This window comes from Eubalaena glacialis, chromosome 6 (assembly GCF_028564815.1).
Source record: "Eubalaena glacialis isolate mEubGla1 chromosome 6, mEubGla1.1.hap2.+ XY, whole genome shotgun sequence".
NCBI classification, from domain to species: domain Eukaryota; kingdom Metazoa; phylum Chordata; class Mammalia; order Artiodactyla; family Balaenidae; genus Eubalaena; species Eubalaena glacialis.
Genome location: NC_083721.1, coordinates 132268615 through 132281833, shown reverse-complemented (window position 1 = coordinate 132281833; position 13219 = coordinate 132268615). Strand labels below are relative to the sequence as shown.

Here is a 13219-nt window from a genome sequence, read left to right as displayed (position 1 = left end):
GATCTTTGCTATTGTTTTCTTTGTTTCTATTTCATTTATTTTTGCTCTGATCTTTATAATTTCTTTCCTTCTGCTAACTTTGGGTTTTGTTTGTTCTTCTTTCTCTAGTTCCTTTAGGTGTGATGTTAGATTGTTTATTTGAGATTTTTCTTGTTTCTTGAGGTAGGCTTGTATTGCTATAAACTTCCCTCTTAGAACTGCTTTTGCTACATCACATAGGTTTTGGATCGTCGTGTTTTCACTGTCATTTGTCTCTAGGTATTTTTTGATTTCCTCTTTGATTTCTTCAGTGATCTCTTGGTTATTTAGTAACGTATTGTTTAGCCTCCATGTGTTCGTGTTTTTTACGTTTTTTTCCTGTAATCGATTTGTAATCTCATAGCGTCATGGTCAGAAAAGATGCTTGATATGATTTCAATTTTCTTAAATTTACTGAGGCTTGATTTGTGACCCAAGATGTGATCTATCCTGGAGAATCTTCTGTGCGCACTTGAGAAGAAAGTGTAATATGCTGTTTTGGGATCAAATGTCCTATAAATATCAATTAAATCTGTCTGGTCTATTGTGTCATTTAAAGCTTGTGTTTCCTTACTAATTTTCTGTTTGGATGATCTGTCCGTTGGTGTAAGTGAGGTGTTAAAGTCCCCCGCTATTATTGTGTTACTGTCGATTTCCTCTTTTATAGCTGTTAGCAGTTGCCTTATGTATCGAGGTGCTCCTATGTTGGGTGCCTATATATTTATAATTGTTATATCTTCTTATTGGATTGATCCCTTGATCATTATATAGTGTCCTTCCTTGTCTTTTGTAACATTCTTTATTTTAAAGTCTACTTTATCTGATATGAGTATAAAAAGGAATGGAGCAATTAAATATCAAACAATTACACGGCCAAAAACATTTTTTTAAGGAATGAAATACTAATACATATTACAATACATATTTCTTTTGATTTCCATTTGCATGGAATATCTTTTTCCATCCCCTCACTTTCAGTCTGTATGTGTCCCTAGGACTGAAGTGGGTCTATTGTAGACAGCATATATATGGGTCTTGTTTTTGTATCCATTCAGCGAGCCTCTGTCTTTTGGTCGGAGCATTTAATCCATTCCCGTTTAAGGTAATTATCGATATGTAAGTTCCTATTACCATTTTCTTAATTGTTACGAGTTTGTTTTTGTAGGTCCTTTTCTTCTCTTGTGTTTCCCACTTAGAGAAATTCCTTTAGCATCTGTTGTAGAGCTGGTTTGGTGGTGCTGAATTCTCTTAGCTTTTGCTTATCTAAAGCTTTTGATTTCTCCATGAAATCTGAATGAGATCCTTGCCGGGTACAGTATCTTGGTTGTAGGTTCTTCCCTTTCATCGCATTAAATACATCGTGCCACTCCCTTCTGGCTTGTAGAGTTCCTGCTGAGAAATCAGCTGTTAACCTTATGGGAGTTACCTTGTATGTTATTTTTCCCTTGTTGCTTTTAATAATTTTTCTTTGTCTTTAATTTTTGTCCGTTTGATTACTGTGTGTCTTGGCATGTTTCTCCTTGGGTTTATCCTGCCTGGGGCTCTCTGCACTCCCTGGACTTGGGTGGCTTTCCTTTCCACTTGGGTGGCTTTTTCCTTTCCCATGTTAGGGAAGTTTTCGACTGTCATCTCTTCAAATATTTTCTCTGGTCCTTTCTCTCTCTCTTCTCCTTCTGGGACCCCTATAATGCGAATGTTGTTGCGTTTAATGTTGTCCCAGAGGCCTCTTAGGCTGTCTTCATTTCTTTTCATTCTTTTTTCTTTATTCTGTTCCATGGCAGTGAATTCCACCATTCTGTCTTCCAGGTCACTTATCCATTCTTCTGCCTCAGTTATTCTGCTATTGATTCCTTCTAGTGTAGTTTTCATTTCAGTTATTGTATTCATCTCTGTTTGTTTGTTCTTTAATTCTTCTAGGTGTTTGTTCTTTAATTCTTCTAGGTCTTTGTTAAACATTTCTTGCATCTTCTCGATCTTTGCCTCCATTCTTCTTCCGAGGTCCTGTATCATCTTCACTATCATTATTCTGAATTCTTTTTCTGGAAGGTTGCCTATCTCCACTTTATTCAGTTTTTCTGGGGTTTTATCTTGTTCCTTCATCTGGTACGTAGCCCTCTGCCTTTTCATCTTGTCTGTCTTTCTGTGAATGTGGGTTTTGTTCCACAGGCTGCAGGATTGTAGTTCTTCTTGCTTCTCACATGACTGTTTTTGAATTATAGTTTTCTCAGGGTATATGCCCAGTAGTGGAATTGCTGGGCTGTATGGTAGTTGTATTGTTAGTTTTTTAAGGAACCTCCATACTGTTCTCCATAGTGGCTGTATCAATTTACATTCCCACCAACAGTGCAAGAGGGTTCCCTTTTCTCTGCACCCTCTCCAGCATTTATTGTTTGTAGATTTTTTGATGATGGCAATTCTGACTGGTGTGAGGTGATACCTCATTGTAGTTTCGATTTGCATTTCTGTGACGATAAGTGATGTTGAGCATTCTTTCATGTGTCTGTTGGCAATCTGTATATCTTCTTTGGAGAAATGTCTATTTAGGTCTTCTGCCCATTTTTGGATTGGGTTTTTTGTTTTTTTGATATTGAGCTGCCTGAGCTACTTGTAAATTTTGGAGATTAATCCTTTGTCAGTTGCTTCATTTGCAAATATTTTCTCCCATTCTGAGGGTTGTCTTTTCATCTTGCTTATGGTTTGCTATGCAAAAGCTTTTATGTTTCATTAGGTCCCATTTGTTTATTTTTTTATTTCCATTTCTCTAGGAGGTGGGTTAGAAAGGATCTTGCTGTGATTTATGTCATAGAGTGTTCTGCCTATGTTTTCCTCTAAGAGTTTTATAGTGTCTGGCCTTACATTTAGGTCTTTAATCTATTTTGAGTTTATTTTTGTGTATGGTGTTAGGGAGTGTTCTAATTTCATTCTTTTACATGTAGCTGTCCAGTTTTCCCAACACCACTTATTGAAGAGGCTGTCTTTTCTCCGTTGTATATTCTTGCCTCCTTTATCAAAATTAAGGTGACCATATGTGCGTGGGTTTATCTCTGAGCTGTCTATCCTGTTCCGTTGATCTATATTTCTGTTTTTGTGCCAGTACCATACTGTCTTGATTACTGTAGCTTTGTGGTATAGTCTGAAGTCAGGGAGCCTGATTCCTCCAGCTCCATTTTTCTTTCTCAAGATTGCTTTGGCTATTTGGGGTCTTTTGTGTTTCCATACAAATTGTAAAATTTTTTGTTCTAGTTCTGTGGAAAATGCCATTGGTAGTTTGATAGGGATTACACTGAATCTGTAGATTGCTTTGGATAGTATAGTCATTTTCACAATATTGATCCAATCCAGGAACATGGTATATCTCTCCATCCGTCTGTGTCATCTTTGATTTCTATCATCAGTGTCTTATAGTTTTCTGAGTACAGGTTTTTTACCTCCTTAGAGAGGTTTATTTCTAGGTATCTTATTCTTTTCATTGCAGTGGTAAATGGCAGTGTTTCCTTAATTTCTCTTTCAGATTTTTCATCATTAGTGTATAGGAATGCAAGAGATTTCTGTGCATTAATTTTGTATCCTGCTACTTTACGAAATTCATTGATTAGCTCTAGTAGTTTTCTGGTAGCATCTTTAGGATTCTGTATGTATATCATGTCATCTGCAAACAGTGATGGCTTTACTCTTCTTTTCCGATTTGGATTCCTTTTATTTCTTTTTCTTCTCTGATTGCTGTGGCTAATACTTCCAAAACTGTGTTGAATAATAGTGGTGAGAGTGGGCAACCTTGTCTTGTTCCTGATCTTAGTGGAAATGGTTTCCATTTTTCACCATTGAGAGCGATGTTGGCTGTGGGTTTGTCATATATTAGCCTTCTTTTTTGACATCTCTTAATTCAGCCCTCACCCAAAATTCCTGAGACATCACACACATGTAAACCACCAACAAAGACATTGGGGCAATTGATTTTATAGTAGTGCCACCATGCATTCATTGATATTCAACATGGCAGTGTCGGTGGATTGGAAACCCTCTATTCCTTCTAACTTGAGTTGTCTAACATGTTTATAGGCCAAAATTGAATTCTTATGCTCTATAATGAGCAGTCTCTACTTGAAGTAATTACTGAAGGAAGAAGAAAGGCAGACTAAGAAGTACAGAACTCTATGAACCAGAAATTCCAGTGTTCCAAGAATTATAATATATAATAATTTTAGGTTCTTAATTATCTCTGCCTGCCCCAGATCCTAGAAGAGCATCTACCCCTAAGTATTAGGAACACTGAGAGGTAAAAATATTAGATTTATGGGTTCTTTTTCCTATGGGTCATGGAATGTGTTCCTGTCGTTTGGAGGAGTTGAAGCAAGACACAAAAATGCTTAATTAGATGTCCTCCTGTTTTGCTACAACCAGTGAAGTTAAGGCTAGAGGAGCAAAGAAACCATGAATCACCACCAACAACCACCACCAGCCTCCTTCCCCCACTCCAGTGTTGCATTACTAAAAGTAAAATAAAATTCGTAACACAAAGCAAGCTATTAATAAGACAATGAGAAAACACCAAGTTGGAGCATAAAGGAGGATATAAAAATTTAGTATTAAGAGTAATTAGCTTATAATCAATTTCCTCTGTTAAAGCTTACTTACAGTGATATTTTAAGCAAAGTCTATGATTCCAAGTTATTATTAGCTTTTTTAACTGCTCTGCCAGTTAGAGCCAAGATGAGAAAGGCTTTATTAAATTGAGATATAATAGTATAAAATTCACCCTTTTTAAAGTGCCTAATTCAGAATCACTATATTGTATACCCGTTACTTATATAATATTGTACATCAACTGTACCTCAGTTACAAAAACTATATGCCCTATAATGTTCATTGTATCACTTTATGTTTCTACATCAATAAAATACAATCACACACACAAAAAGTGCATAATTCAGTAGGTTTTAGTATATTCAACAAGATTTTGTAACCATCAGCACCAATTCCAGGATGTTTTCATCATCCCACAAAAAAATCTGTATTCATTAGCAGTCACTCCCCATTCCCCCCTCCCTCCAGCCCCTGGCAATCACTAATCTTTCTGTCTCCATAGATTTGCCTGTTCTGGACATTTCATGTAAACAGAATCATACGATATGTGGTCTTTTGTGTCTGGCTTCTTTCACTTAGCATAATGCTTTAAAGATTTATCATGTAGCATGTATCAGTACTTCATTCCTTTTTATGGTTAAATAATATCCCACTGTATGAATATACCACATTTTGTTTATCCATTAATCAACTGATGGACATTTCAGTTGTTTCCACTTTTTGGCTACTGTGAATAACACTGCTGTGAACATTCATGTACAAGTTTTTGTGTAGACAGAAAAAGGCTTTTGATTTAGCTGTTTTTTTTTTTTCAAAACAGCCAGCTTCCTTTTTAAAATCAGAAGTACCCTCTTGATGTAGCAGAACTTCCTCTTTCATACGTAACTTTTTTTTCCGTGTAGCATCTTATGAGCAAAATCTTTTGATGTCACTTCAGAGTGACTCTCATGTCTTTCTGGACCTGATTCTTCTCACCTCAACACACGTCCTCACAGCTGAGCTGATTTCCCAGGCTTGCTATTCTACATGTTTCTGTCACTCACTCAGATCTTTGCAGTTTTGCTGCCTTGTTTATCCCAACAGGTCTTCTTAACTCTGTGGTCTTGATCAGTGCTATTATCTCAGTCTCCAAAGTCATTGTCACCTGAGGCTGGTATGACTTTACATGTTCGTTTGTAAAATAAAGGTTAGACTTATTTTAGGACAAAACATTGCATATATCGATACAACATTAACTGTTTAGCAGTTTTATACAAGTCGAAATAAGTGATTCATGTCTTCAGCAAATGTTCAAAATTTTCTCTATCCTGTGTAATCAACCCATTTTTTCCTTAAAACATCCCATAGAGCTGATGCTTTCCGAAGAGAGAGAATTAATATTGTATATCACCACTGTCTTCATTTTCAGAGGGGGAAGGGCAGGAAGTTATGAGAGGATTTGGAAAGCTCTAGAAAATCCATTCTGAGTTCCAAACCAAACTTCAAAGACTGAATTCTACAAAAACAATATGTTGGGTGTCACACACAATTTTATCCTTCTATCTCCTTCCCAGTGTCACCTTCCTTTAGGGTACAGACTCTTTCTGGACTCACGCCTCAGTTCTGTAGGTCATTTCAGGACATGATAAGGGAATATCTTTTCTTGTTTGATATATTGGAGGCTATCCTTAAAACAGTTCTATAGTTTTTAGAGTCATTTCAGAGAGGCCAGTCTCTCTTGTATGTACCCCTGCCAGGGAACCTGTAAAACCCTGTAACCCAGGAATCCACCACTGAGCTGGTTGTCTTTGAGAAAGGTTATCCTCCTTGCTCAAGCATGTTTGCTCTGGGGGAACATATACGGAATGGTAACACAGGAAAGGAACCCCAGTCAAGGCAGCTGGATCTTAAGGTAGCAACTGATATATCCCAGTCATTCCCACAGCAAGAGAGCACCAGTCTTTTCCATCCTCTAGTCAAGCTGTCTTAACACAGTTGCCCTGAAGACCAAGTTGGGCCCATGGTCCAGATAGGACATACTGTGTCTGCAGGCAGTGTATGTGCATGAATGATCTGCAGGCCAAAAAGAGATGCAGGTTGCTGTGCAGGAAACACCTACTATTGGCTAGCTGTCTTGTTAGGATGGACTTCATGTATGCTGCAGCGGGCAGGAGAGAGTATTGTATGGTTTATTCCAGAAGGACATTGGGAAGACCCTTACAATTGACTCTTTCCATTATAACTGACAAACTTACCATCTTTGCAAATTGAATTTATAAACTATATGTTTATAGTTTTCTATTCTTCCTCATTCTGTTTAGTTCCTCGCTGGAAAACCTCTCACCTAGAAACAGCTTTTCCCTTCCAGCCCCCAGCCCCCAGCCCCAAGGGTTGTACCACTTTCTCTGTGACTAAAGTAAGGAGAGAAGAGAGTAGATCATAGGCCGTGTTTGCATCAACAGTGAAATTCCTTGTTTGATCTTTTTCCAGTAAAGAAGAGGTCACTCTAAAAACCATGTTCTTTGCTGCTATGTTTCAGTTATCATATACTTCTTGAAACTAACTCACATTCTCAGACTTTCTTGAACCAAGCAGGTATACTTCCATACAGACACAAGTAAATATGTAAAAAGCAAATAAACAAACTTCATAATAGTCTTTCTCCATCAATAACTCATTGCCACAGACCAGTTCTTTCCTAACCCCCTTTAGGGGACCTGGCCTTTCTCCCTGCGAATTTTTTGGAAAGCCGTTGGATAAATAAAAACTTAGAGCTTATTTCACCATCAAAAGACATGGAGAAATGTTTTCTTCCTGCTTAAGAGGGGTAGCAGGACAGGCTCTTAACCACTGTTCTGACTTTGAAACTCCAGAGATTTATAAGAAGTAAGTGAAATGAAAGTATTTGTTGTCCTTTGCTCCAAACCAACATTGTGCTAGGTGCAGTGAAGAAAAAAAGGGATCACTTCTTATCTTCTTCATATCCTCAGCACCCAGCAAAGTAACTGCACATAATAAGTGTCAGAAATATATTTGTTGAGTGATTGAATGACTTTACAATTGACCTTACCCTGAAAACTTTAGACACTATTGGAAAATATTGCCAGATTATAAAATATTGCAGTAGAAGCCCTTTTACCTGAACATGATTGGGATGGATAGTTACTCAGTAGGGAATTGTAAACTCTATCCATGTATTCTGTAAAATGTGTATCTTAAACATTTTATTTTAACTTGGAACATTAATTATTCAGATCTTCTAATGTAGAGCCAAGCCTTTTCTTTGGAAATGAGTGTCATAATTGGAAATTGAAGTTTCATGACATCTTTTTTTAGTAAATCACACTCAGTATATTTGTTAACTGATTTCCATGAACTTAAGTCAGTAGTGAAGCAATTTGAATGTAGTTACCTTCTAGATTTTAATGATTTTTCTCCTTTATCTCACCAATAACTAATTTTACAGCAGAAAAATTTTAGTAGTTTTTTGCCTTTACTGAGTCTTTATAAAATATTCAACTTAGGGTTTTTCTCCCCAGTTTTAGAAATATCAACTCTTTTTTTTCCACATTCATATTTCATTAGTTTATGTAATTGAATTGAATTATTACTGTAAAAAGTGCAACCAGTATAAACAGATGGGGACAAATACAACCAACTCTTAGTAAGCATAGAACTCAACTACTGAGATAAGAAACATGAGAGCATAACAGAAACTAAACTATTAGCCATGAACCAGTGTGTCCTGGGCATTGGTGGTTCTCTTATAGGTGAAATGGAGAGCATTGGTTCGTCCAGAGAATAAGTTAAGTGGAAGTCATTCAAGAAAGATTCTACAATATTTTATTAAGAGAATTGCAATAAGGGGGCTTAAATAGATAATCCTTCATGAAATAGGTAAAATTTGAGTTGAATTTCGAAGGATGGTTAAAGTGTGTATAATTTGAGGAGAAGGAGTATTCTCAGGAAGGGGATGAAAAGTCACACCCCTGAAGCCACGGGTTGTTGTAGGAAGGGGAGAAATACAACTAAGGTGTGGCTAAATTGAAAAAGCGTTAAATCACAAGTCTAAAAACGCAGTTTCATTCATAACAAACTTTTTTAATGTTTTAATCTGGAGGTAAATAATGAAGGAGGAATTAGAGCATTATAGGCAAGAGTGTAGGGAAGGCCACCTAGCTCAAAGAGTTAACCTGAGTGAGAGAAAATTGGGGAGACAAAGGAAAGGCCCAGGTTGAAGCATTAGACCAGTGGTTTCAATGTAATCCTCTTTCAATCATAGTATATATTGAGAGCTTTCAGGTAAGATTTTGTATGAGTGGAGAATTCTACAGCTTAAAAAGAAATTTGAAAACTACAGGTTTAGGCATATAAGCCCAATATACAAGTTATAAAGTGTTACCAGAATGTCTTAAAATCAAGAAAAAAACTTAAGTTGTAGGAAACAATGGAAAACCAAATAATTTAATTCCCAGTAAATTAGACAAAGGTTCAGCAGAAGAGAATCGTAAGCTGTTTTTGGTTTTGGGGTTTATTTGGTAATATTTGGTTTATATTTTCTAGAAGTAGAAAATCAGTATAGATTGAATAATATGGATGACTGAAAATAAATATTGAATTCTAAATATTAAACATGAGATAATACTTGAAGATTCGCTTATAAATAACTATGAGGCAGCTATTCAATATATGATAAAATAATAGAATTTTTTTAAAATCTGAGATTTCTTGAAAGCTTAAGAAAAACGAGTCTCACAAATTCAAGATATATTATGTCATTGCTATTTGACCATCTTTTGTACCTTTATTATAACCAAATTTCATTCACTTCTGTGTACCTAAATCTGCTTTCTTTTGGCATTCCATCGTTCCACTTTCTTAACCAATGCTTTGACAATAAATTTTCAAATGTATCCAGATTCAGAATCACTTCAAAAAAGTATGCTTGATCACTAGATAGTCTTCTGCAAACTAACCAAAAAAAAAAAAAGATTTGATTTTAAAATCTGAGACTAACAAATCTCTTTGTATATTCCTGTTTGAGGATGATAGTGTTTTTCTCCATATTTTGACTGGTTATATCTAGAAGGTTTTAGACATTTGCTTCCCTTCAAATAAGAAATTTTTTAAAATTATTCTTAAAATGATAGTTTCAAATTTGAAGTGCAGCATGTTCTTTTTTTCATAAAATATTAAATAGCAAAATCAAAAATGCTCTACCTGTTCTCTCCTAGCTTGAGGAGAAACTGTTTTATGTGGATTGACACCTCATGTACTCTGAGTTTAAGAAGTTAGCATTATCTGAGAAGTCACTATTTTTAGGTCCAGCTGTAATGTTTCTAACTTTGGTGCTCAGAGTAGTGGGTGCTTCCTTTCCCAGAAGGCTCTGTATTCTCCACATGGGCAGGTCAGTTTGACATAAAGCTACCTACAAGGAGCAGCAGGCCCATTGCAGCCCGTGTTTCTTACTTGAAAATTATGAGCAGGTCTTGGGAGCCACAGGCTGTATTTGGGAACCAGCTGCATGTCAGTACAAGCATGGATTGTGGTCCCTGGAGGCTGGGAGAGCACAATGCTTGAACTTAATTTCTTTGGGAGATAAGAAGAAAAAAATACCTTTCTACCTGACGAGATTGACAACTTATTAAGTCTGACTATCTTCAGAAGTGTGCTGGACAGTTTGCTAAGTAAACATCCACTTTTCAAAGATGATGATCAAGGAAACATCTCTACGAAGGGACCCGGATTTAAGGGGAGAGTTAGCTTTCCTGGCAAGGGGCTGTGATTTTGTTCTCCCGTCACGGTTTAAGAAGCGGCTGAAGTCATTTCAGCAGACACAGGTTTGAAACTTGGGTGTTTCTTTTAAAATATTTTTATTACTAATAAAACCACCCAGTGAACTAACTTACAAATAATTTTACAGCTCACTTGATATTAGATCAAGGAATTAATCTGTGTCCTCTATTCAGCTATTTCCAGAAAGCTATTTGTAGAGAGATTCCAACAGGTTTAAAAATAGACCTTCTGGACCTGAAGTACAGTACTCACATTTTTCTCTTGTAGAGAGGGAATCCAGTTTTAGAGACAATTAAATACAACTTAACAAATATTTTACAATTTAGAATTTTTCATAGAAATATCTTTGAGAAGTTAGAATTTCCATGTTAAAATCCTTGTTTGCACTTTGACTCAGTAGACTAAATTTGTATTAACATACATACATCTGTAATGAATCTTTTTTAAAAAAGAATATGGATCCTGATAGTCTTTTTTTTTTTTTTGAAAGAACTGTTTTTACACTTATAGGCAGTTGTGTGTTTGTGATATACTGTGTGTAGGGAGCGAAGGATGGCAGTTACTCCTGGGTTGTGAAAGAATGTCTTCCCTCAGCTGTGAGGTTGAGTCATTTCTGCCTGCAGTGGCTGCTTGCAGAGATCGTGCTTATTTGCTTACAACTGTAGAGCCAGTGTCTCATCAAACAAGTTACCTAGCACTGAATACAGTACAGGTCAAGGGCCATATCAATGATGGACATCCAGAATCCAGCAAGAAACCATAGTTTTGTAGTTATTCTTACCTAGAGTAATTTCAGATTATTTGAGTGAATGATATGAAATTGCGTTTTTAAAAATAGGTCAAAAATGGTCAAACTCACACCATTGTAAAGCAATTATACTCCAATAAAGATGTTTAAAAAAAAAAGATCAAATATTGGAAATGCTACAGTAACATAAGGGTACTGTTCAGAATGAATATCTAAATGATACTGTGTAGGGAAAGACTGTAATGGAGAATTGAGATACTTTACACAGCTAATTCTGTTTTAATGCTGTTCCTAGATTTGAATGAAATAGTTTTATTTAAAGTGGGCAGATGCTAAACTTGGTAAATCTGACAAACTTTATATTACTGTTTTATTCTATAATGTTGTAAAGCGTCAGTTTTATTAAACTACTTTAAGACTTAAATTATATGTCTCCTATTGAACCCAGTGGAAAGTAAATCAGTACACCTGAAAAGTTCAAAGTAAATGCATTCTTTTTATTTTCCTTTTAAGTATTAACAACAGTTTTATTAAATATGGACTTAAACAGTGAATTAATAAATACTTCCCTATTAGTGAACTGCTCTGTGTTAAGTACACTGAGGAAAGCAAAGTAAACTATTATATAACTGAATATTTTCCCATTCAAATTAAAACTTTGACAAATAGCCAGGGTTTGTTCTGAATGTCACTTATTTCTGTCAAAGCAAAAGTGTAGAGTTAACATTGAAGGGCTTGCTCTAAACCTTCTCCAGTATTGTGTGTTCACTAGAATATTGAGTTTCATTCCCAGTGACACCAGTGGTCTCAATCCTATGGTTATAATTGCCCTGAAGTTATCCATAACTACCCTGGATGTCACACCATGGGAAACATTTTGGGGAAACAAAAAAGAATTTTGGTAACTATATTTGTAGTCTCACAAATCTCTTTCAGCATAGAATAATAGAAAGGAAATGACACTAATACAAGTGACCTAAGTAAAGCCCCTGAAGAATTGTATGCTTTATTTTAGAAATTTAAGAACAGTTTCTACTGTTATTGACTCATAGGACTATGTAATAAAAATTGCAGATTTAGCACTAAGGCAGAGAGAATTGTTTACTTAGAAGAGATTATCAGTTTGTTAAATCAAAAGTAGTTTGTAAACTTTAAATTGCCTGACAAGTGTAAGTGATTATTTTATTTATTATTGAATCTGAAAGGCCATACCAAGTTATGTTTAATCTTTTGAGGACCCCATCCTTTGGCTCATTTTCTTAAATAAGGCATATCTCTGCCCAGCACAGTTTTGAGCCTCTTCCCTATGTTACATCCTGTAATTTCCTTTAATCCTCATAACAACCTTCCAAGAAGAAGGGGTTATAATCTGTTTTATTACTGAAATTCTAAAAGGTTAAGTAACTTTCCTGAGGTCACAGAGCTAGTAAGCCATCACTGATTTTTGTTAAGTTTTTCATATTTCATTGGCATCACTTCCCTCTGCCATGTCTTCCTTGACTATTGCTTTATATGGGTGATATCCTGATACTGCAGCAAAGGCTTGGTGTGACCAACTGGACTTCGTATCCCCAATACTATTAATATATGAGCAGACTCCACTCTTTATTAATGTCAGATATTAACATGAGAAATGGGCCGTGTTTAATAAAGGTAGGAGATTAAATCATATTTATCACATATTTATATGAATGAAGCTTGTCTTCCTATAATACTTATGCTTTTCAAAGGTAGCTAAAATTTTTACCCTGAATTTAAAAATCATGTTATAAGTCCATATGTCAAAAGGGAATATGATACTCAGATCTACTTCATACTGATAAATCATTGTTCAAACTTTAGGAATGGCGTTAGGATATAATTTAAGGAAGAAGAACACTCGAGTAATATTTTGTGTTCACAGTGAATTTAAAATAAATTTAGCTAGTCAACAGTCATGTCCATCTTTCATACCTATGTAGCATTTAATAATGCCATGCTCATGAGCCTTGATAGATAATTTGGTCAAAATTAAGGATAGAAATTAAACTCTGAAAATCTTTATGGAATCTTTTTTGCTTTTTCTGTTAGGAATCTCAGAACTAAATTTAGTCT

The 13219-nt window shown here is 35.6% G+C and overlaps 1 protein-coding gene across 2 annotated transcripts in view; it reads left to right on the top strand.

The window, feature by feature from the left end:
- Positions 1-13219, top strand: part of PPP2R3A (protein phosphatase 2 regulatory subunit B''alpha) — a 211811-nt gene that overhangs the window by 65059 nt on the left and 133533 nt on the right. The window lies entirely within an intron of this gene.